Raw genomic sequence first — 26,451 nt, forward strand, 5'->3', positions numbered from 1 at the left:
TTAGACTTATTAGCCTATATTCTCCGCACTTTTTTGCTCCCTGTTTCTTTGGTAAGGTAATAAATTCTGAAAGTAGCCAATCTTTTGGGATATTGCCTGTGTCATAGATATTATTGAAGATTTTACATAGTACTCTTAAAGATTCATCATCAAGAAGTTTAAGAAATTCAGATTGTACTCCGTCTGGTCCTGGAGCTCTACCTTCTTTTAATGATATTATGGCTGCTCTTATTTCTGCCACTAGTATAGGTGGTCCTGTTTCCGTAGGTATTGGGGGCTGGTTCTCTCTCTCATCAAAAAATAAATTTCTTATGTAATTTTTCCAGGTATCATTGATACTCTCTTTGTCCACGATTATCTCTCCATTGTCATTAACAAGTTTACTTATTCTTCTGTTTTTACATTTACCTGTAATTTCTCTTACCTTCTTATGCACGTTGAAGTCATCGTATTTACTTTGGAGAATTTCGATTTCTTGGCATTTTTTCTCCAGTTCTTTCTGTTTGGCTTCTCTGATCTTTCTCTGTATCTCTCGCTGTAATGTTTTATACATGGAGTTATCGTTCTTGTTTTTCCTTCTTTCTTCCATTAGTTGCAGAATCTCTGTCGTCATCCATGTCTTATTCTTACCTTCTTCGTTCTTCATAAAATTGTCTTTAATGTCGTCTATTGTACTAATGTTGTCTACTGTATTATACTAATGTTTGAAGATTACAAATTTCGTAAGATGGTCTTGGTATACCATTATAAATCTAAATTTATTATTATTTTGTGACTGCATGTCAATCAAATCGATTTGAGCTCGTGAATTATATTTTGAATGTAAAATTGACTTCGAAAACAAACCTACTTGTTTAGCTTAAATACCTTGCATTTTTTTGGATTTTTTTTAATTTCTATTCCTTCCCTGATTACAAATTGGTCCTATTTTTAACGTTAGCTAGTATCGTTGTTTCATTTAAGTTTATTTTATGTCCTGTGTTTATGACATGTTGTGCTAGTGATGACGTCTTCTTTTTTTCTTTCGATGGCATTTCGATGTCCTCATTTAACCTGTCGTAATCTTCACAAAAGATCTTGATACTTCTTGATATATCCTTGATCTTCTAATGCAACTTTTATTTTTGCGGATGGTAATATGGTTGAGATTTTCCTAATCTGCATTTTGTTTTTCATTAAAATTCTGTTGATTTTGTCTATTGCGCCATTTATATAGAATAAGATAGTTTGTACAATTGGTTTTTACAATCGAAAAGCCAAGTGTAAGGTAGTTTTTACAAAAATCTACTATAGAAGGAAGTACTAGAATTAATTATACCTGGCTTTGTGAAAATTTCAAATATCATAATTATCCAAACTTTTTTGTAAGCTTCTTAGATCTTTTGAAATGTTCTATTAATATTCATGGTTGTCGGGTGCGCACAAAAGATTTTTCAGTGAGATAAGAACTTAGAAACCAACTGAATTCTTTGAAATATAAAATCTAACAAAAAAAATTTAATATTTTAAAGTAGAAGCGTTTATGTGCAATCAAAAAAAGGCTACCATAATGTTTGTAATAAATTCATTAGTCTTATTATTCTTTTCCATACACTTTTAGCACAACAGTGCTATAAACGATATTAATAAATCATTTCTTCGATATGAACTTTCACTGTACATTTTAGCATAACTGCGTTAATCAACAATGTCATAAAAACAAAAAGTAAATCGTTAAAAAAAGAAAAAATTTTCTAATTTTGCACATAATATTTAACTACAACGTAATTAAATCTTACTCGATTTTATGAGTCACATTGGTTTCAAAAACCATAAAATATCAACCAATGAGTAAAAAAAGTATATACCAGGAACATTCAAAATGTAATCAAATCACTATATATAACCAATTTCAGATTGGGCGCACCGAAATGCATGAGCTTAAGTTTAATTCTGTTTAATATACTAATATTAACTAAAATATAATAAACATAGCAAAATTACAGAAGCTTTATCTTTGGAACTTCCTACTATGTTCACTTTAGTTTGTCACATTCTTGTCACATCAAATTCGTCATTAAAAATATATAACACAGCTATTTTTTTTCTGAAAAATACCACAGGTGTTAACTGAACTTGCTTAAAGCGGCTTTGGAAATTAGTTCATAAACATGTTTATACATTTACAGGGATTTAATATAATGGTAATATTGATTTGAAGCATTTACCTTGAAACTGTGACCAATCTAAGGCTGCACATAAACCATCACCATAAATAAACACACATCTTGTAGGGGTTGTTTATCCTTAACGACCATTTTAAACTCAAACTGCAGCAAACATATTTTCAAATAGTAAATAGCTTTTGCCACAATTCTTGCTTGTGTGTCTACGTAGCTTTATGGTGCTGTAGTTTATACATTGTTATATATCTGCTTAGTTTTTGTAAACAGGTACTAATATATTGCCCCTTTAGCAGAATAATTATCATCTAGTCAACTGCTTTAGCCTTCTTAATTTTTTAAAATGCTTAAGCAACTTTTCCATTTATTATTTTGGTGACCATTGCTGTTACTGTTTTCGTTAGCTCTACTACTGTTTGGGAGGTAGTATTTTATTATTTTCGTCTCGGATACATTTAATCTGATTAAAATATTTAATTTATTTTATTTATACCTATTTTATATATCTTTGCTTCACTATCCTAGGTACCAAGTTGTTCCCGCTCTTAAAATATGTTTTTCAGTCCGTACTAGACTTAATGAAGTCTTCAAGTTTCTTTATAATAAATTGAGAATAGGTCTTAGATAAATAGATATTATAGATGTTACTCATATGGCACTGTTTGTCTTATCACGAACAAATAATTTAACTTTGCGATTATTAAAAAATAAAACTACATGACAAATTTTCTGATCCTTTTGTACTAAGAAAATATTTTTTGTTCCCTTTACTTCCAACGATATCTTCAAAATACAAAGACTGATGACAATGCAACATTGGAGCACGACTGACCTTGACAATTGATACATACCAATTAGCAAAATAATTCAATTTTTTTGCATTCGTTTTATAGATTACACTCCTTTTTACAATTGCAAAAAAAGAACACCGATTTTTTAACTTTTAATTGTTATATATCTCCGAAATGGTTACTCTTAGGAGAAAAAGTATTCATGCAATCTTTATAGACAACTGCCTGGTCTACAATTTTTGTCCGATGTATTTTTTTTAATAAAACCGTTTGGCTGAAAAATGCAAAAAAAAGCTCTGTGCGCATTTTTATATACGCACAAGAACTACAAAGTATAATAAATTCGTTAGTTCGTCATAGAAAAGTATTCGATTTAAATCAAAATGTTTCCAATACAAACAATTCTATTACATATATTCAAAGATGCCAATGAGAACATTATCCCGCCATCAATATTGTGCCGATGAAAGTATACTACTCAAAATATACTAAGCTATAATCCGATCCAAAATAAACTATGGTTGTATAGTTTACTGTCCGCATCCAATAATTTATTACAATCATAAAATTTCGTCAACCACACTGCTCTCTGCGCATTTCGATCCGGCCCCACTGAAAGTCTCTATTATGAATTTCATTAACTCTGCCCTTACCTTCGAAGGCAGCAATTACACTTATCTTATGACAGCAGAATTCCATCGAATCGGATAAATCCAGTATGTAATCTTCTGTGCCAATACCTGAATACAGATACACAACCCATGTGACAAAACACGAACTTATTTCAAACACTTGCATCTATAAAAGCAGTAACCCTTTCTTTGTCTCGAACACCACTTTATATAAACACTTCCTTCTGTTAATTAAATAAGCAACAAACAAATAATATAATTTTTAGACAAACTTTCAAGAATACATCCCGTTATGATAAGGTTGTTTATACTGATGCATCCCGAAATACTAATGAAGTTGTTTATTCTATCACTACCGTTGATACAGTATTAAGACAATATCGAATATCATCAATAATCAATATCAAACTCTTTAGTATTTCAAAAGCTCTATGTGTAGCTCTATACACCGATTTCTTATCCGTAATTTACTCGATAGAAAATATTTTTAATCTACTAGAACAATCTATTAGGATTAATCCATCTTCACACTTCAGGGACTTCAATAACAGTAACAAAATTTTCATATCGGTATCCAAGGAAATAATATAGCTAATAGCGCTGTAAAATAAGCAACCACATCCAGCTTACCTGTCCACCACGTACAGCTCCAAGAAAATATAAAATCAAAATTACACAGGATTATCCAAGTATCCAAGGCAAATGGCAAGAAGTTTGGATTACCAAAGACACAAAACTCAACGAAATACAACATGATGTTAACAGCTATTTATCCCTAAAATCTCTGAACAGAAAAGGGAAGATAAAAGTACGGAAGATTGAGGATAGGACACACGTTTAACACATGATTATCTTGTCCTCTACAGACTAACAATTATGAGATTTTCTGAATTGTTTAAGCCGACTTAAGAGCCCAATAGATTTCTTAAAAACTACACAATTGTTTAACAAAATTTTATTCACATAATATTATTATTCTGTAACTGACAGATATGGTGACAAGGTAAGTGTAAATAAAAAAAGATACCAATAAACGATAAACTAATAAAGATACCAATAATAATTATATAATAATAATAGGAAAATTCTTATAAATATGAAAACATTTATCTTATAAATATCTATAAGATCAGACCCTAGTCAAGGGCTCAGAATCCGAATGATCCGTTTTCTCTGTCTTGCTCTATAGCTGTGAAAGTTAAACAATGGACTCTGAAACAGAAAAAATAATAGATGCCTTTGATATGTATATACAGACGGATGCTGACAATTCCATGGATACAAAAAGTTGCCAACGATGAACTACTTTGGAGTATGAGTAGTCATATCGGAAGATAAAGTACATAGTGAGATATCAGAACTCATGGCTGTGAAGGACCTGAGGAGATGGTTTGACCACACATCTGCAGAAATTTTTGGTGCAGCAGTTTCCAAAACTACAATTGCCATTTAAATCGCCAACCTTCGAAAGGAGACGTTTGTCCCTATTTCTTGGGCTAACTTGACCGATTAACAAACCATCATATTAAATACGACTATGGGGAAGTCCAAATTATTAGACACAGCCGAGAAATAAACAATAATTCGAAAGCAATACAAAATTGTTTTTCTAAATTAAAAAATTATATACCTAACAATAATGCCTGTAGTTAAAGTTTGTTTTATATATAGCAAATGTTCTTTTGTGCCATTTAAATATGCCTAATTGCTATATGCTAAATAAGTAAAATAATAAATGTCTAAACATTACGTTTATTTGATTTTATTTGGTTAAATATTAGTTCTTTATATTATATTCCTATTTAATGATTATATGAGACGATAAATTTCAACAACTTTTGTTTCCTATCTAATACTATTATTTAATATCCTCGTATTTTAGAACAAAGGCAGCCAATTTAAATAAAGTTGCCAGAGGCAAATGAGTCCATTCTTTTTTAATAAAATATCCGTTAAGTGCAACGTTTTTAAGTAAAGTATTATTACCTTACCGTAAATAATATTTGTGCATCTCAAAACATCTGGTACATGGGAGAGATAATAAGGAATATGTAATAAAAATTAATCGTAATATTCAGTCTGGCAAAATGCACTATTAAAATGTATATTTAGTGGATTTGAAAGTATTAATACAGACTAAAGTTTATAAAAATCGTGAGGCTTATTTATAACTTTCACAGTAATCTGAATATTAGTATTAATAATTTTATTCTTGAATCAAACCATGATTTATCATCAAAATAGGTACAAAATTATTAATGGGTACTCCAAAATTCATCATTAATTAGCATAAACGCACTCGTAGATAGTACACGTAGATCACCTCAGTAAAACCAGGATTTTAAAATAGACCTAGAGAAACTTGCAAACTGATCACTGGTCTACTTGCACTCCAGGGCAGATAAAGACCATAAAATGACCTTTGAACATTTCTAAAAGCCAGGAAACTGCACTTGAGCATTTTGATGTCTTCTGTCATAATAAATGAATTGCTAATTACCTAAAATTAAAAAAAACGATTGCTAATGATGCTATGAACTGTAGAGCTTTGTGCATATAGAAAATTAAGTTTCTTTCGTCTTCTATACAGTGGTATAGCACACATAAGCTTTTAGCTCTATCTGTTTTTCAGATATTTTGAATGTACCAAGTGTCCATTATCGCATATATCTAATCCAACAAACTCAAATAACTCCAAAATGTATTGTTTTATGTATTATGTGTATTGTCATCGAATGCCATAGTCTGTTGACTAGTACGCATTTCGATGCGCATCGCCCCGCCTCGAATTTTCCCATTGGCTCTTGACCTGGAAATCCCTATTTATCGCTCGAACAGCGCATATAAATATTGGCGATTTTCAGGTCAGCCAGGTCAGTCCCTCACGGGCTCTCCGAGAGCTTAGTGCTCTCGGGGCTCTGCTCCTGTTATATTTTCCATGCTCTGTGGCTGAGAGTTATTTTCAACTTTAACTTGGTGTTTTTTTTTTATTTCGACAATCCTTTGTCATGTAAGAAAATATCTTGTCTTTCTCAAGACAAGCCATCGGAAGACCACAACCTAATGTACCGTTTTCAAAGAGGAATTTGTTGTGTAAGAAATATCTTGCCTTTTTCAAGGCAAGACACCGAAGATATAAATATTTACAAGTCCATACCCAGTAAATGGACTTAAGTAGAGGAGCTCTCGACAATATATTCGAAGCCCTCTACAGAGCACCCGGGGATATCAGAAGGTGTATAGACCCGTATTTGTTCCCCCGAGGTGACATGGCGCCCGACAACGTGGATTATTCCGAACCTGCGACCCAGCTCGCTTTACAGAACGCAACACACCATTGACTTCAACATGGGTTGAAGTCAAGAGAACAATGGGGAGAGCCACGGAGGTTAGAATGCTATACTCTAACACTCCGCCATCGAGCTCTGTAGCAGTCCTGATGCCTTTCGTGTGCCAGATGTCTCAACCAGTCAGCCTTCTTCAACGCTTGAAGCCCCGAAAGCTACGGAGATCCTGAAGTAGCCACAGTCCCTGCCTGCCCTCCCCGAAATGTGGCGATGCCACGGAGGCCCGGGCAAACTCGCCTACGAAACCCCAGGATAAAGTGGATGGGAACCTGATTGCAGAGAAGAAGACGAACCGCTGAGAGAAATGGTACACCGACCGTGGATGGAGCCTGCCAAAGAGGGAGATGCAGTAACATCCGGCCTCCCAGGTTCCAGATAAGTGTTGTGTGAGTTTTATAGACAATTTCTTTAATTTTCTTGTATTTTTATCTATTTTCTTGTTTATTTTCACATGTATTTTTGTATTTTTATTCAATAAATATTTACCCAGCCGCAGAGTCTCCAGAGGAGGGGGGATGACATCGAATGCCATAGTCTGTTGACTAGTACGCATTTCGATGCGCATCGCCCCGCCTCGAATTTTCCCATTGGCTCTTGACTTATCGCTCGAACAGCGCATATAAATATTGGCGATTTTCAGGTCAGCCAGGTCAGTCCCTCACGGGCTCTCCGAGAGCTTAGTGCTCTAACTAGAGGAGCTCTCGACAGTATATTCGAAGCCCTCTACAGAGCACCCGGGGACATCAGGAGGTGTATAGACCCGTATTTGTTCCCCCGAGGTGACAGTATTTTGTTAGAATTTTGTCTCCAGCTGTTGTGTTAAGATATATAATAAGATTAATTTAATTAAATAAAAATTTTTTGGACGGCATAAACATTAAAACACAAACACAATATAATAAAATTGCAATAGCCTGAAAAAGAAAAAAATTTGTGTCTCTATGTATAAAGATTCGGTTTTCTCCTCTTTTGTACCCTCTAGCGTTGCGAATAAAATGTATCATTATCCAGTACAGAGAAATAGAGAAATATTCTTTGAATATAATTTCCATACTGGCGAAAATATTATTAACTTCTGATATCCAATTAGATAACAAGTGTTTTTATTTTTAGATATAAATTGGCTACAATCTACAGCAGAGTGGGAAATGGTTTCTATAACAACGAATTATTTATCTACATCTACCAACGGTCATATGTTACTCTTCTGGAACAGCTGCAATTTAGTTTCTTTAAAATTGACAAGACAGGTAAGTTAATACTAGTAAATTAATAAAATAGTAAAAAAAATGTGATCACATTATAAACAAGATGCTTAGGTAATCTTAAAAATTAACAAAGAGTCTTAACTAGACTAAGAATGTAAGAACCAGGAATAAAAAGAGTAATTAAAAAAAAAGTAAGAATCATAAGTGGAAGAATAAAAAGGAATACGTAAATATGTAAAAATATGGAACCCTTCAAATAAATTCGAAAGTATATATAGAATAGGCGAATTTTCTACAGCTGGTGCCGTTTATTGTATCCTAATTGCTAGAGTTTTCTGTCGAGCAATCTTTAGTTTTTAAATCTGTAGTGATTCTTGCATTTTCGACATCTTCTATCCAGGATTGTCTTGGTGGACATCGTTTTCTTCTAGTAAGCAGAGTCCATTTTTCTATCTTTTTAATATATCTAGATCAGTTTCCATTTCTCTCCGAATATCAGCTTTCGCCCTATTTAGGACAAAAATAGTAGAGAGAATGTGTTGAAACATGAAAGCAATGAAAGTCAGGAAAGCAGATTGAGAAAAAAGATACCTTGTGGTGGTCAAACAAAGTTCAGCAAAAATAAAAGAGAAGAGAAACTTATATAAAAAGTAGCAAGAAAATAGGTAAGACATAGATCTTCCAAACTATATGGTCACCAAAAAGAAAGAGAAAGTAACACTAGATGTATCCGAGATAAAAATAATAAAATACTACTTCACGAAAAAGATATGAAAAGGGCTTGAAAAAAGTACTTTGATAGTTTATTAAATCTATAAATGAGTTAACCAAAATAACAAACCAGGAAGTGGTTCAAAGAGTTCAAAAAATAAAACATTTGGACCACATGATATCCGGGGAAGGTGTGGACAGCATTAGGAGAGACAGAACGAAGTTTTCTGTTCTGTAAAACATTTATTACTACCTAAGGCTACTAGGCATTTGCTTTTTGCTAAGTCTCCTTTTTTGAGTCTTCTTTTTTAAAAAATAACTGCTTCGTTCCAGTTAGGTATATTCTTCACATTAAAAATTTTATTTTTTTATGTCTAAGAACCAAGAATTTTATTCGTTAAGGTGTTTATGACCTGATTAAACGCTTACTGAATTCCGATTGTATGACTAAGTTTAGACTTTTTATTTTAACTTTTCGAAATATTTCTGTGTTGATTGTATAATTTCCTTTATGTTGTTTATTATTATCATATCTTTCTTCATTTTGTGTCCTATTTTAGTCGGGTTGATATTTTTCCGATATTTTTATTTACTTCCTTTTTTCTGCGCTTTACTTTGTTCCTTAATTAGGGAAGAAGTTTCTTTAATACATTAAGTTTTTTTTTATTTAAAAAATTAAAGTTTCTCGGCTGAAATTACCATTGACACAAACAATATTGTGTACAGTAATTACAATAAGCACATGTAACTAATTGCTACAGTTAATCTATAAGCTTTGAACCTATGACTAAATAATATAATATAAGTAAAGTACATGGAAAACAAGGGGTCATATACTGTTGAACAGCTGAATGTCTTTCAAGAAACCAATTAGGTTAAAGACTTGATCGGGTGAGTTTAAAACGTCTTTGATATTAGACTTAAGTTTATGTTGCACTCTGTGTTTTGCGTACCGGGGACACTCGATCAAGATGTGTTTCACAGTTAATACACTTGAGCAGATTTGGCAATTAGGCTTTGGCTCGGACTTCTTTAAGTATTCATGTGTGAATCGGGTATGTCCTATTTTTAATCTTTGGATGACAGCTTTTTCGTTTCTAGAGATAGTTGGAAGTTCATATTTTTCAACAGTCTGCCGGATTTCATGTAATGCACTCTTGATTGTGTTCCAGTGGGTTTGCCAGGTATGATACTGTTGTTGCTTAAAAATTTGCTTTATGTCATTATGGATTTAATTATGTTCGGCTTTTGAGGATTTACTGTTTACACAAGAAGTTTGCTTGGCTGTTTGGTGTGCTTTTTCATTGATGGGGATGCCGATATGGGATGGTAGCCAGATGATCGTGACATTTACACCTTGAAAAGCGAGTGCACTGTAAGTTCTATGGATTTCTTAAACTAAGGGATGCTGAGAGTATAGACGTTTTATCGATTGTAGTGACTATTAGTGATTATAATTATTATTATATTAATGACTATTTTAGTGATTATAGTGATTTTAAGTTTTTTGTTTCTTGAAATATTTAATTTTTTCCCGTTTAACTAGATAGTGGGTTGAAATTCAGTTATCGATAAGCTGTGTACGGCTTTCACCGGCTAATATTTTTAAATAAAGTATTTAGTTAATTCTACTCACAGTAACCACAAGCCCTTGTAGGCCAAGGGCAAAAAATTAAACGAAAAATACTTTATGTTGTTTTAAAGACAAAAGTTCTTGACGATATTCTTTTATCTTTTCTACCATATGCTTCTTTTCTACAGTCCAAGTCACCCACAGTTCCTTTTAGTAGCTCTCGTCTACCTTTTTTGTCCATCTTGTCCTCGGTCTTCATCTCCTTTTACTTCATTTGGGTCTCCTACGTAAGACCATCTGTGGTATTCTTCCCACTGGCATTCGTTGTGTAGGCTCCAGTCATCAGATGCCTTGTACCTTGATAAATGTCGTAATTTTAGGCTACTTATGCTGCCCATGATTTGCTAACTCTCTGATCTGAGTTCTGCCTATCAACTTCATTACAAACAATTCTATCCTACTAATTCTATCATCTGCTTGTGTAAAATTAATGAATATTTTATATAACAACTTTATTTTGTCTCACAACAGTTTTTTGTGAGGGTCAAATTCCCGCAAAACAAATTTCCTTGTGGTCATTTAATCTCGTTTTCAGAATTCTGCTAAATACTTTATAGCAAGTGTCAAGCAGAGCGATGGCTCTATATTTCTCGCAAAGCATAGGATCTCTTTTTTTATGAATTGAATAAATGAAATAAATTGAACAAAGTTGTTGATAGTGGGTCTCCTTGCCCAAGCTCCCTTCTAACGTGAAAACTCTCTGATTTTAACCTATTCCACATAACTTGATGTTAAGTTCTGCTTAACGCCAGCTTTGTTACAAACAATTTAAAGAGGTCTTTCCTTTAATTATATCGTGTGCTTGTGTAAAATCAATTATTATTGCATATAACTTTATTTTGTCCCCATAACAGCTAGTCTGAATTTCTTTCAAAGCAAAACTTTGATTTGTTTATTCTCCCCTGCCTCTATAGTTTTTGCAAAGCGTCGTATCTCCTTTTTTATTAATTAGCAGCGTTCATCAGACTATTCTACTAACATCTTTCTTTTTGTCAATTATATCCAATTAATCTATCAAGTTGCTTTCCTAATAGCTCCTCAACTACTTTGAAGATTTCTGCACTTATCCCTTCTGCTTTGAGCTTTTATTGTTCTTTTGGTCTTGAACTGTATTCTTAAACAGATTACTTGATTTGTTGATCTGTCATGGATAGCTTTGCATTCTAATATCATTTGTTCCGGTTCGTTCTCTTCGTCATGACCATTTAACAGTGCACCAAATAAACGTTTTCGTTCGAACATTACATGATTACATGACCAGCCTCCCCTAGCAATATTCCTTGCTAGGGGAGGCTAGGGGAGTATGTACTCTTGCTCTAATAACCTTTTTATCTTTCTTACTCCTTGGTAGAACTTATAGTTTATCGTTCTCTGTTTCGGAACTTTTCTTCGATTTCTTGGATTTTTCCTTCATTATATTGTCTTGGTATTGCCCAACATTTTCTCTTAAATTCTCTTTATTTTTCTTTTTCTTTCTGTTCGTTGGCTTCAATATAATTAGATAACATTGCCGGTCTTGTTTTCGATTTTGCTCTGGCTCATTTAGCTTTTAATCTTTGCATTCATCATTGAACTACTCTTTTAGTTTTGTTCTCATATCCAAGCAGTTTTTCTTTCATGCTGCGTATTTTATCATTTATCAGTTTCCTTCTACTTATGTCTTTTGTATGTGCTGCTCACATTTTCTTCTTTTGTCTTCATCCTCTAGTTGACTGTTGTGATATAAATATGGCATAGATTATATGTTTATATACAGTTAAGATTATAATATTTTTATAATTTAAATTATAAATTAATTATTTTCTGTTTTAATACAAAATTATTAAATTTTTTAGATAATTGTTTGAAACATTAATACACCTTAAGCAAGATTTGATTTTATTTTTTCCTTTTGCATAAAGATTATATTAAATAGCAGTATTGACTAATGTTAATCAATAAAATAATTACATACAAAGCGTTGATAAACTTATACGGGCGTTCGATTTTGTAATCATGAACTAGCACCACACCTACAATAACATATCTTCTTCCTGAATTCTTAAGAACAATCTGATATTTTATACCCGACCTTTCTTGAAATTATAAATTGTTTTTAATAATAACCATTGTTCTATCCATAAAAAGATAAATATTATGTTTATATGGGTTTAAGCCACAATTTATTGTGATGAAAATTAAATTTTATAATAGTTTTTGACATTGCAATTTCCACTCCGGAAATCGTTTTCAAAAAAATATTATTTTAAAAATTTTCCGGAAAATATAACCAAAATTTGTTTAGCAGTCATGTTTTTCAAAACTGACAATGCCAGAAAAATATAGATCTCACATCCTCCTCTACCATACACAATACATATGCAACACACAATACACGTTCACTAAACAGTAACACTCAACACACATACGAATGTTTACAGAGTTTGAAATTTCCATGAGGTAAAATATTCACTATTCACTCTCACATCTTTTCAGCCAAATATGGCTGTTGCCTATAACACCGTGCCCAATAGTGAATATACCTCCAATTTTGTGACATGACATAACCTTGTCAACAATCTTGGCGGATATATATCATCAAAATTTCTTGGTATTTTTATAGACAGTAACCTTAAATGGTCCCTTCATATCGATTTGTTAAGTAAGAAACTAGCCAATACAACATACGTTTCTTTGTTCGAGTCTCATCTTCGTTATAGAATTCTTTTTTAGGGTTCTAGTACAGCTGCTCAATCTGATGTTATTTTTAAATTACAAAAAAGAGCAATACGGTATTTTTTGGCCTTAGTAGAATAACACATTGCAGAAGCTACTTCAAAAATCACGGGATTTTAACTCTTCCCTCTCTATATATTCTAAACACTGTTTGCTTAATTCGTAAACACCTATATGTTTTTCCAGCAAGATCTAATCATGACTACTCCAACAGAAATTCAAGTTTTACCGATTCCGATTTACTGATTTACCGATCCCGTCCACTTAGTAATGAAATCTACATTATATTCGGCAAAAAAATTATACAACCATCTCTATTTGCAACTTAAATCTACAACTTCTTTCGTTAAGTTACATAAATTGACAAAAGCCTATTTATCTGAAAGACCATACTATTCAGTGGAAGAATTTCTTAACGAATAACTAAGAAATTACAGTACGTTTAGGTATAAGCAACAAAGTATTTATATATAGTTCAAAAGGTTTTATTATGCAGTTTGCAATTAAGTGAAATTTTGCAACGGGTTGTGTATTTTATTATCTTTTATTTTGTGATATTGACGATTTATGTAATTTTAGTAAATTGTTATTGTTATTTTTCTTACTTTTTGTAAGCTTTGTCCATAAAATTGTACAAATTTCAGTGACAATAAAGCATATTTCTATTCTATTCTATCATTTGCCAAGAGTTCTTTCTGGTGTATCTTGCACATATGTTGATCTGGGCAGAAAACTTTTCCTCGATTTAAGACTTTGTGCGGTAAGCTAGTAATCGTAGAGTAGATGTCGTGAATCTAGAGTTTGTTCCTTTTGTTTCACTAGCCACTTCTCCTTGAATATCAGGTGAAGTGATACCTATATAAGGTAGAGCTTATGTATGGGTGTGTGGTTCAGACATCCACTGATGATTCTTGCTGACATCTACGTTTCTTGCATGCGCTAATGCTTCCCATTATTCCAGTTATGGTTATAGTTTATGACAGCATAAATACAGAGTGCCAGCTTCAACGTTCTAAGAGTGGAAGGATGTGCACCTCATTTTTGGTTTACAAGCTAACGGAGAATATTGTTTCTGGCCGTCGGTTTGACTTTTAGTTTTAAACAATGTTCTTTGAATGAGAATGTGCGATCCAAAGTAACTTTCAGATATTTATGGGAAATACAGTATTCAAGGGATTCATTACACCACTGACTGTTCAGTTATATGAAAGCGTCGAAGCTATTACCAAAGTGGAAAAAGCATACCTGAGTTTTTCCGAGATTTTACTTACAATAGTTTGACTCTTAATATGTTATTGTGTTTAAGACTCCAGTAAGTATTGTTTTTACTTCGGCCAATGTTGTTGCTTGTCCAAGCATAGCTGTATCGTCTGCCTTTATGAAAGTCCTGTATTGTTATGGGCTGGTGGTCGTTTGTCTAAATATTACAGGTGCCATTACTCTGCCTGAACGAGACCGTTCTTCTGTGTTCTGTATCTACTATTCTTACCACTGAGAGATACAAAAGATCTTCTGTTCTGAACGAAGACGCTTGCAAGACAAGTGAGACAATAATTAAATATTTAATGCTGTTAAAGTAAAAGAGGAAAAGAGAGTGACGAAACAATTGTCCACTTTTCGATAAAGTTTTATTTATTTACTTTAAAATAATTTAAGTGCCAAACGATTTACCGGTTACCGTAAAGATACCCAATTTTTTTATTACTATCCGTATATAACAATATTGCTTGTTTTGTAAATGACCCACCGATAAATTACTTTCCTCAAATCGTTTAAACCTAAAACTTTCTATAAATTTAGCTAAAATACATTCTAAATCAATCCGAAACACATTGTACGAAATTAAGAAAAAACTAATCAATCGGTGATGACTGACTGTGCTTCCTGAAATATATTTACAATAGAGGGCAATAATAAATTCGTGATTTAATTGTACGTCGTGATATCTATCGTTCTTTGAATTAGAGCTTGTAAATTGAATTAGTCATACTTTAAAAAAGAAGAAAATCTTTCAATGGGTATCGATGCTGAAGCAATTTCACCTTGGTATCAAATTGTAAGCTCGATTTTTGATTATATTCTTTGTGAAATAGAGTGAAATAGTTATAATGTATTCAGTTCTTGATTCGATTATGTGTAGCTTGTAATCTTTGCGCCTGCGCCCACTTATTTCTATCCACTACATCGTAGTAAACATGGATTATAATTATTGCATTTTTGGTTTGTCTCCGATCTAATGAGCCCAATATGACAAAACACAAACTTTTGTTCTAGACCCATAATACACTATTCTCTAGAAAAATATAGAGATATTTCAGTTTTTCATATTCCGTTTATTATTTTCGACACACAGGAACGTATGGATGGAAATTCGTACCTTTGTGTCTCTTTGTATACAAGTTAAAACTATCTGACAAGTCCCACACGAGCCAAACATGCCATATTGTGTACGGAGCACAAATTTTTAGACAGGAAACACAGGGCTCCCAATACGTCTTGCTTTCTGAAGCAAATTACAAACTACCTAATAATGACTCAGATGTAGTAGAGATAAGCATGAGTATACCTACAGTGTCGACTAATTACTAATACTAATTTTAAAATATATTAACTTTTTTTGCTTAGATATTAGAGCCTAAATAAAATTATATAGAGATATATGTTATTTTTGACGTTTCTATAAAGTGTTTAAAATGTTACAATATACATATATTACTAAGATTACTACAATAATCTGTTTTATTATTAATGGCATTCTTAGTTCGGTTGATATGACACATCTCGAGAAACAATCTATTTTTGTAATTGCTTAATGATTGCAATATTTTACCGTCATAATTGACGTTTGTTTGTTTCATTCGCAATGTGACAAGCATTTAAAGGTATTTGATCTACTAAGCTAAAAGAATACAGAAAATCTGTATTTTCACCACAGGGTAATCGTAATAAACCATCAGCATTATTAATTGCTGCCCCTTTTTTATACTGAACATCGTATTGATAACCCGACACAGTGATAGCCCATCTTGTTATTCTTGCAGCCGCTGAAATTGGAATTCCTTTATTTTTGCCAAAGATATACTGTATGATAACTGTGTTACTAGCAACCAGCCTAAACGATCTGCAGGCCTTACTAGACCGAGTGCGAACTGTGAGCGTAACATACGGACTGAACCTTAATATTAAGAAAACTAAATTCATGGTTGTCAGCCGTACAAATTTAGATCCCGGGGTACTAATGGCAGGTAGCGAAGAGATCCAGAGAGTCAACAGATTCACTTACCTCGGAACTACCCTCAACGTACAATGGGACTACGCTCAAGAGATTAGATCCAGAATTGAAATGGCACGGTCTACTTTTATTAAGTTGAGATCCTTGCTGTGCTGCAGTGATCTCAGTTTGGGAACCAAGATGCGGATAGTGAGGTGCTACGTTCTTCCAGTGTTACTATATGGAGTTAAAGCCTGGACACTGACGCAAGCTACTGAAAAACGAATCGAAGCCTTCGAGATGTGGATATACAGAAGGATACTAAAAATATCTTATGTGGACCATGTCACCAACGTTGAGGTCCTACAGCGCATGACAAAATAAAAAGAAGTGCTTAATTTAATTAAACAACGTAAGCTTGAGTAAAAAATATCGAATTCTTCAACTCGTTATGCAGGGTAAAGTATTTGGCAGAAGAGGACCGGGACGCCGTCGTATCTCGTGGTTGAAAAATCTCCGACAATGGTTTGGGATGATCTCAGCGGAGCTGTTTCGCAGAGCAGTCAACAAAACCATGATAGCCTTGATGATCGCCAACATCCGGACCGGATAAGGCACTGAAGAAGAAGAAGAAACTGTATGACTGATGATCCGTAATCAGCATAAATTTGCGACCATAAAGATATTTATGAAATTTATTTAGATCAAACATAATAGCGAGGGCTTCTATTTCCAAATTATTAGATAGTATAGTATACTTGATAGATAGTATACTTGATGCAAACATGACGATACAGGTTTCTCTACATGACCAATTTTATGACTTAAGACAAAACCAACACCATAACTACTTGCATCACATCTAACATAAATTGGAAAAGGCGGATCGTAATGTGTAATGACGCTTTTAAATGTTAACCACTTCTTACTTTATTGAAATACTTTATCACATTCAGGTGATCATCGATTAATAAAATCAATATTATTATTTTGACACAATTTAATTCAATTATATTTTTTGGGATTGTAGCTAAATTTTTAGGTTCTAATTGAGTCAAGAGTCCCAGAAATAATGAATTTTCTTCCTTCACTTCATCTTGTATATCTCGTTCTTCTAACAACATAACTTTCGAACGACAGACAGTACTTGTATCTCCCACTTTCTTACAACTGAATCATTGCCATGCTTTGCTGGATATTTTGATGAATCATATTTTCTAATAATAATAGTCTCCCGTTTTATACCGCTTCGCGGCTTTGGGAGTATAGCAGGGTAGTCTGCTATATCTAGGGCCTACGGTATACAAGGAAGGTAACATGGCCAGTGCTACGCTTCAACCGCCTATTATTACCCCTGGTTTTACCCAAGGTACTCATTTTATTCAGGCTGAGTCGACCTGGGGCCTATAGACATTTTTAAAAATGTCTATTTATTCTTGCCGGCGGTAGGATTCGAACTCCGGACCACCGGCATGCGAGGCAAGCATCCTACCGCTTGCGCTACACAGCCCTATTTATCATATTTATTATCATATTTTCTACCACATCTAATGCATGACTTATGTTGGATATAACTTCTACCAGCTTGATGACCACCATCATTTTTAATTGTAGCTTCCTTCTTTCTGAACATTACTTTATCTAACTTTTCTTCAATTGCAGCTACATTTTCCATTTCTATCCTTCTAACTTGATCTTCTGTAAGTTCTATTGACAATGCTATCTCATAAGCTCTTTCAAAGGAAATATGATCTTCTGCCAGGAGTTAACGTTTTATTGTGACATCGCACACCACATACAAGTCTGTCTCTGAGAATTTTTTTCAAAAACTAACCAAATTTACAATATTAAGCCACACTTTTTAGTTTTGACACAAAGCTTTTAATATTCTTCTGCGGCTCTTGATTTGTGTTTAAAATTTATACCTTTCAGCGATAACTAACCATTTTGAACTATAATGTTGAGTCAGAACTCTTTTTAACTCAAATCATGAATGTGTTGCTTGTGTGAGTCCATTTCAAAAGGTAAAAGAAATAATAAGTTAGACTTACTCACAATCAATTTAATTTAACTAATCGGACGACCGGTTTCGCTTTCTATAATATGCAAAGCATCTTCAGGTCACGATACAAAGTTAAAATGCTGAAAATATTAATCCCATATTAGGGTGTTGTCTAATAAAGATAAAACATAGGTAGGTAATATAAATTATATAAATTACAGTAATTATGCCAATATTACATGTCTGTGGTTTTATAAATGAATAAAATGTTTAAGCAGACAAGGTAAGACCCACAAATTGGTAACATAGTCTATTAAACTGTAATGAATTAATAAATAAACAAATAAATAAACATTACTTACATGCCGGTACTCTATTAATTGATGGTTGAAAGAACATGGTTCAAACTATCTTGTATTGTTGATTGGAGAACTCAGGTCAACTATTGTAATTGTTTAACAGTAAACGGGGAAGTTCTTGAGGAGACAGATTTTATCCAATGAAGTAGAGATAGGTGAAATGTATTGTTTGTTTGATGAAAGTAATGTTCTATACCATTAAGTTCTTTAAAGTTATTTATATTTATTCTGGAGATATATTTATGAAATGTGAATAAGTATAAATAACTTTAAAGAACTTAATGGTATAGAACATTACTTTCATCAAACAAACAATACATTTCACCTATCTCTACTTCATTGGATAAAATCTGTCTCCTCAAGAACTTCCCCGTTTACTGTTAAACAATTACAATAGTTGACCTGCGTTCTCCAATCAACAATACAAGATAGTTTGAACCATGTTCTTTCAACCATCAATTAATAGAGTACCGGCATGTAAGTAATGTTTATTTATTTGTTTATTTATTAATTCATTACAGTTTAATAGACTATGTTACCAATTTGTGGGTCTTACCTTGTCTGCTTAAACATTTTATTCATTTATAAAACCACAGACATGTAATATTGGCATAATTACTGTAATTTATATAATTTATATCACCTACCTATGTTTTATCTTTATTAGACAACACCCTAATATGGGATTATTATTTTCAGCATTTTAACTTTGTATCGTGACCTGAAGATGCTTTGCATATTATAGAAAGCGAAACCGGTCGTCCGATTAGTTAAATTAAATTGATTGTGAGTAAGTCTAACTTATTATTTCTTTTATCTTTTTAACTCCTTAAATGTTTTTGAACTTGGTATTTCTGGTAATAATAAGTCTTTTAAGACACTGTAAACTTCTCCACCAATTAGAGTAATCAAAAATGGAACTTCCTTCTCTTCTTCCACTACATTACATAAAAACCACTGATCAAGTTTCTCTAGATAGGACATCACTTTTAGCAGGATCGAATTGTTCAATGGTCCCAATTAACGACATTTTTCAACTTTGTTCTGTATTTAATAAAGCAAAAACTAACAAAACATAACTATTTATTTATAAAACGGTTACATATAGTTCAATTAATCATAGCAGCGTGGGCATTCGGAGCTTCTCATTGACATCCCATAACATCACCCTTGCCTGTCTAATTTTTCCAAAGTGTCTACTGTACCGATATAGGATTAATATATAACAGCAATATTAATAAAAATATAGCGTTTTTTCTAGTAAATTCCACAGGTTGTTACAAGATAATATGAAAAACACAACTTTATTTAACACCCTGTATATGGGTAAGATGTTTATATTTCTCAGAAAATATTGATATAGTAATTCCTTAGAAGTAAATCAGTAATGTGAAATAAAAATGATTGAAATCCAATCAACGGTTCAAAAGAAAAATAGATTCAAACATACGGTACAATTATTGCGTTAATTTTGACGAGTATTAGAATATTTATTTATGGAAAACCTATACTACCAGCCTTTAACTAAGTTTTCTATTGGTAAAAATTTTAATTAGCTAACAATTTACAGTCTTCCTAAATCTACGAACAAAACGTACCACTTCGCCCCACAAAAAAAATCGTGTTTTTTTTTCTACATTTTATTGTTAGTTACCTTTTTAAACCAATTTGTAATAGGTAGCTTATAATAACCAATTTTAATTTTCATGGCGCTTTCACTCATTCGATATAAAATTTAACACCTTTATTCCGTTTTATAGTAAAAGAAAGATTAATTAGATCTTATAGCACTTGCCAATAATGAGCATGATATTACAACTAATTCTGAATAATTATAGCTACTGCACATGTCACAATATATCGCATCTGTAATTCATTAATTTCTACGTATTCAGTAGACCGGACTACATTTTAATTAATAATACGGAGTTTTGATTTTATAAAATATTTTATGGCCAGTTTAAAAAGAATCAACTATAGATAAAAGTTACATAAATTGGATAGGGAATGTTTCTTTTATTTATTTATTTGCAAGCGAATATTATACAAAGTACAAAATTTTTAAAATTAAAAGTTTAAAAAATATGTATAAAATAGTTTTCCTAGTAAGTATGCAACTAAGTATGCAATGAAGTTTTAACTCTAAAATTAAATGCAAAATTTAAATCTAAAAAATAATAAAAAAAATACAGTGCTAGTCAAAAGTCCCCCCCCCCTCGTATCTTTTGAACGGTTATTGTTATAATACTAAAATTTGGAGGGAGGTAATAAACAGACGTAGGCTTCTCAACTAGTCATAACAGGTGACGTAATAGTGACAGATGACGTTACAGTGCCACTGTTACAGATAATTTTACATGGGACCTTATGGCAAGTGATACCTCGTTTGAAAAGTATTGAAAATACCTATTCAGTCATAATAATTTTGTTTTAGTTTAAGCTCATTTTGATGAATAAATTAAATAAATATTAAAATTGTAGCTTTTCATTTAATTAAGAGTAAGTGTTCAAAATATGCTCCATCTACTTCCTGATAGTAATGCATCCTATTTCTAAACTCTTGCCGTACTCGTTTAAATGTGTCGGGAGAAATTGCCCTACATTCTTCAACAATTCGTTGTTTCAAAATGTCAATATTGTCGGGTACTGTAGCGTAAACTTTAGACTTCAAGTATCACAGAAAAAAATCTAATGGTGTGAGCTCCGATGACCAAGCTGGCCATTCTATCGTACCTTGTCGTCCAATCCATTTACTACGATATTCAGGTATGCAGGAGCACCAACTTGTTGAAACGGTATTTACAAGTTGCCGAATTCATCTGGATTATCCTCCAGAATTTCAAGTATTAACGGTTCAATTGCGTTTTGTAACATCTCCAGATACACTTCACCGGTTAAGTTAGTATTGAGAAAAACAGGCCCAACTATGTGGTTTTCCAAAATACCTGCCCAAACATTTATTTTTTTTAAATTAAGTATGTGTTTCACGAAAGACGTGAGGACATATTTTCACAGAATTCTAGTGTTTGGTCGGGGTCATCATCTGCAAGTTGGTGCACAATTTTTAATTTGTATGTGTTTGGGAAAATATGTGGTATTTATTTTCATATTTTACATTTAATAGTTTTCTTTTACTGTACTATAATTTGATCTAATTCAATGGCATATTCTAACTTATTTGCTTTAAAATATATTGTTTCCGGTTATTTCATAAAATCTCGTAAAATTGTTAAACTGGCTATCTCATTTATTATGTTTTAAATACGGAGAATTTGACTTATTTTGGGTCGCCAATATACACAAAACATGTGAAGTATCATATTATTACTGTTATCATTGAATTGGATTGTCGCTATTCAGAAGCGCCCTACAATAGGGTTGATTTATGAGATGCACTTGTCTGTAAACCACTCAACGGTTAAAGGGTTCTTTCTCTCCATTTCAAGTCTCAACACTTCGACATCATCACTAGGCAGCGAACGAAACGCACCCAGTTTTATCGGTTCTCGTGCTATCGAGCCTCGGCGTGCATCAATATTTCAAAAGCTGAGTCTATATTCTTTGTACAGACAACAGTATGATCTAAAGCCAGTTAATTTTGTAATTTATTCACAGTTGTATTTGCTATTTTTCGCTAATTTATTTACAGTCAAAATATTGCATTTTTTCTTCATTATTATCTCTAATATCATTTAACCAGCGACCTCTTAAGTTTTATACAAAACAGTATGGATTAAATTTGTTTTAAGTCAACACTCGGTGTACTGTCTTTTGACTGATTCCATAGATAGATGCAACTTGGGCTGTAGATGAACTAGGGCTCACTATCATTTCTGAAATTATCTTAATTTTTTTGTCATCACTAATTATTGGTCGACCAGATCGTTTGACATCTTGAACACTACCTGTTTGTTTAAACTTCCGAAGAAGCTTCCTACACCCGATGTAGGGCGATCGGGATACCTCATTAAAAAGACATTCCGCTGCATGGAAATTACTTCCACATTCACCAATTATTAACACAGCTGCTACTTTGTCGGCTACAGTACGTACCATTCTGCCTTTGTAAAAATGTAAACGTCTCGTTAAACAATATTTAAACTAAGTATTAACTAAAAACAACTAACTAAAACCAACTTACATAAACTTGAATTGACTAAACTAATATTCAGGTATAAACGCGTTTGCAAACTAAAAGTAACTAGAGAATTGACTAAACTAAACAGAAACAAACTAAATATTGAGCTATAAACGTTTTGCAAACTAAAAACAACTAGAGAATTGACAAACGTCAACTTTTGTGATAATAACCAAAGGCGAACGTTAGAATTTTTATTAATTAAATGCCAAACTTCAATTTTAGTATTTATTTAATTTATTCGTCAAAATCATCTTAAATCCAAACAAAATTAGTATGATTGAATAGGTATAATAAAATAATTGTAGTTTCGCATTTAATTAATAAATATTCTAACGTTCACCTCTGGTTAATTGTCAAAAAAGTTGACGTTGACGTAAAAACAATTAGAGAATTGAAAATGCGAAACTACAATTTTAGTATTTATTTAATGTATTCATCAAATTGAGCTTAAACTCAAATAAAATAAGTATGAATAAATAGGTATTTTCAATACCTTTCAAACGAGGTATCACTTGCTATAAGGAAGGTCCTATTTAAAATTATCTGTCACAATAGCGCTGTAACGTCATCTGTCACTATTACGTCACTTGTTATGACTAGTTAAGAAGCCTACGTTTGTTTATTACCTCCCTTTAAATTTCACTATTATAAGTATAAGGAAAATAGTTGTTAACCACAATAAAAACAGCAAAAATCGAATGTCTTGGTCACATCATGAGGAACAGCAAAAGATATGGATTGCTGCAGTTAATTCTACAAGGAAAAGTAGAATGAAAACGAGGACCAGGAAGGCGAAGGATTTCCTGGCTGAAAAATCTACGTACATGGTATAACCATCGAGCAAAAAGACAAAAGAGGGAATCTAATCGTTATGAAAAGGCGACCAAAAATGTGGCCTCTGATGGCGGACATATCTGGAAATGCGAATGCGCCAAATTTAAATTTTCCGACACTTATTAACAGTAGCTATAAAATAGTTTTCAGAATGTGTCTTAGACGAGAAAATTTTAATTAAATATTAACGATAACAGTCTAAAATGTGAAACAATTGTTAAAAAACTTAATATAAATAAGATTTCATGTGACAGTTGGGACAAATAATAACATAACCCAACTAAATTTGATTTCTTAAACAAGGAAAGACTCTCTTTCCTTGTTTAATTTGGCCTCTCAAGATTGCACTTCCTGTCTAACAATATTTTTGCCCCCACTACCTTTACATTCCCTCTTTTGTCTTTTTGCTCGATGGGTATAACACAAATATATGATTTAGATCTCCATTTTTTTGGCAATCTGGACATAATTTTGAAGTTAACCATAATTTAATTGACATTAATTTTAGCTAAATGTAAAGGGTACTAAGTGTGTCTAAATTTCAATCTAATTATAGAGATTATACATCTACGCGGAACCGAATAATTTTTAAACCAGTATTCAGTAGGCACTTTAGGTTGAATTATCGCATATCGTATATCGAGTTTGCCGGATTTATTCCATGCTAGTTTCCATTTTTATTTAACATTATTTTTAATGATTATACATATTTCTATTAGAAAGTTTATATTCAGTCAACTTTCTATCAGCAATGGGTTTTTTGATGGAATGACTTTATATTTGGACTGAAAATATTTTTGTCTGAAAAGCTGTCAGTCCAGAGAGTGTGTCCGAAACAATTACTACAGACCTGTTTTGTGTATTTTTAAAATGTAATAAAACTTCGTAATGTGCAATTGCTTCAGCTTGAAAAAGCATTAGGCATTTAATTTAAACATTTTTTCTATGTTGCTTGGTAGAACATAAAAGGCACATCCAGTACCAGAACTGAGAATTAATTAAGCCAGAAAATTTTAATAAATATATGGCCTACTGTCATTGGATGTACTTTATCCAAGTTTTTGCTTCAAATTGTTTTAAAATATACCCAAATATTATATAAATTGTACTTATCTGAGACCAGGTTGAAACATTTAATGTCCTTTTTATTTTTTATAGGCAGAGTGTGAACACTTTTATGTATATCACTTGTTTGAAAATTATTATATTCTATCGCACAATATTTAATATTCACATGAATAAAATGATCTTTCGTCTGAAAGGACGTCCTTACTGAGCTTTGTTCCCCATTACGGGGAAACAATTTAGTTTTGTTTATTTACAAATTCACTAAGCTATTAAATTTATGCACTAATTTATTAATTTTGTTTATTCACTAAGTTACTATATACACCAAGTTAGTTATTTTTCATCTTCTTATTGCGCCGTCCCCTTTCGAAGCTTGGCGATCCAAATGGCAATTGTAGCTTTGGAAATTGCTTTCTGGGGTTCTTCCAGCTGATCTTTTGCCCTGCACTTTACCTTTTAGTATCATTTGGAGTATTTGGAGACCCAAGTATTTATCTCCCAAATATTTTCTCTCTTTAATTATGCTGAGTAATTCTTTTTGTTTACACACGTACGAAGTATCTCACCATTGGTAACTTTTTTTATCCATGGAATTCTTAGCATCCGTCTGTATATATACATTTCAGAGGCATCTATTCTTTTTTCTGTTTCAGAGCCCATACAGCCATACAGCAAAACAAAGAAAACGTAACATCTGATCATTCGACTTCTGAGCTTTAAACCTGATCTTGGACCAGCTTAAGGTCTGATCTTGTAAAAATGTTTTCATGTTCATGGGTGTTTTCCTCGCTTGTTCGATTCTTGATAAGATTTCTTTTTTTGAGTTACAGTGGCTGTTGATATTTGCTCCCAAATATTTTATGGAAGTTACCTGTTCTATTATTTGTCCTTTGGCATACAAATGTACGATTTTTGGTATCTTGGAAAATACTATAATTTTGATTTGGAAACATTTAGATCTAAGCCGAATATTTTGCTATGACGATCTAACGCATTTATTATATTTTGTATTTCTTGTGCGTTGCTTGCTATTGGGACGGTATCATGAGCGTACCTGATGGTGTCTATGTTGGTTCCGTCAATCTTGATTCCACGTTGAACCTCGTCCAATGCATTTCTGAATGTAGATTCCGAATACATATTAAATAATAGCGGTGATAAGACGCAACCTTGTCGCCCTTCTCGTCGGATTCGTATATCTTCGGATATTGAACGCTCTATTTCAATTGTTGTCGTTTGGTGCCAATATACTTCTGAGATAATTCACAAGTCTTGTTCGTCAATTCCAGTTGTTCTAGGAATTTTGAAAATCTGAAACACACACTTCTTGTAAATTCATGTATGAATAAACTAAGTTACCTACTAAAACACTATAAAATTAATTTTTTCGGCAGCTATTTTAGATTCGACTGTATTTAATGTTTATTAATGTCAAACTGTGTTACGCATAGTTGATCTGTAGTTTTGTAATCTCTTTTTGTAAATATTACAATATTTTGTTTTTTGTATTTATGGTAAGTTTCTTACTGATTTTTGTCACTTTATTCATCAGTCTCTGAAGACCTTCTATAGTCAGCATACCTTTGGTTGTTTAACGTTATCATAAGTATTAATATAGTCTAAAAAGCAAACATAGG

General features: G+C 32.5%; 1 protein-coding gene across 1 annotated transcript in view; it reads left to right on the forward strand.

Moving 5' to 3' along the window:
- Positions 1-26,451, forward strand: part of LOC140441426 (histone-lysine N-methyltransferase PRDM16-like) — a 255,744-nt gene that overhangs the window by 223,822 nt on the left and 5,471 nt on the right. The window contains 1 exon segment of the mRNA XM_072532155.1: positions 8,046-8,182. The gene's annotated coding sequence lies outside the window, so the exon portion shown is untranslated.

Source organism: Diabrotica undecimpunctata, chromosome 1 (genome assembly GCF_040954645.1).
Source record: "Diabrotica undecimpunctata isolate CICGRU chromosome 1, icDiaUnde3, whole genome shotgun sequence".
In the NCBI taxonomy this organism is placed as follows: domain Eukaryota; kingdom Metazoa; phylum Arthropoda; class Insecta; order Coleoptera; family Chrysomelidae; genus Diabrotica; species Diabrotica undecimpunctata.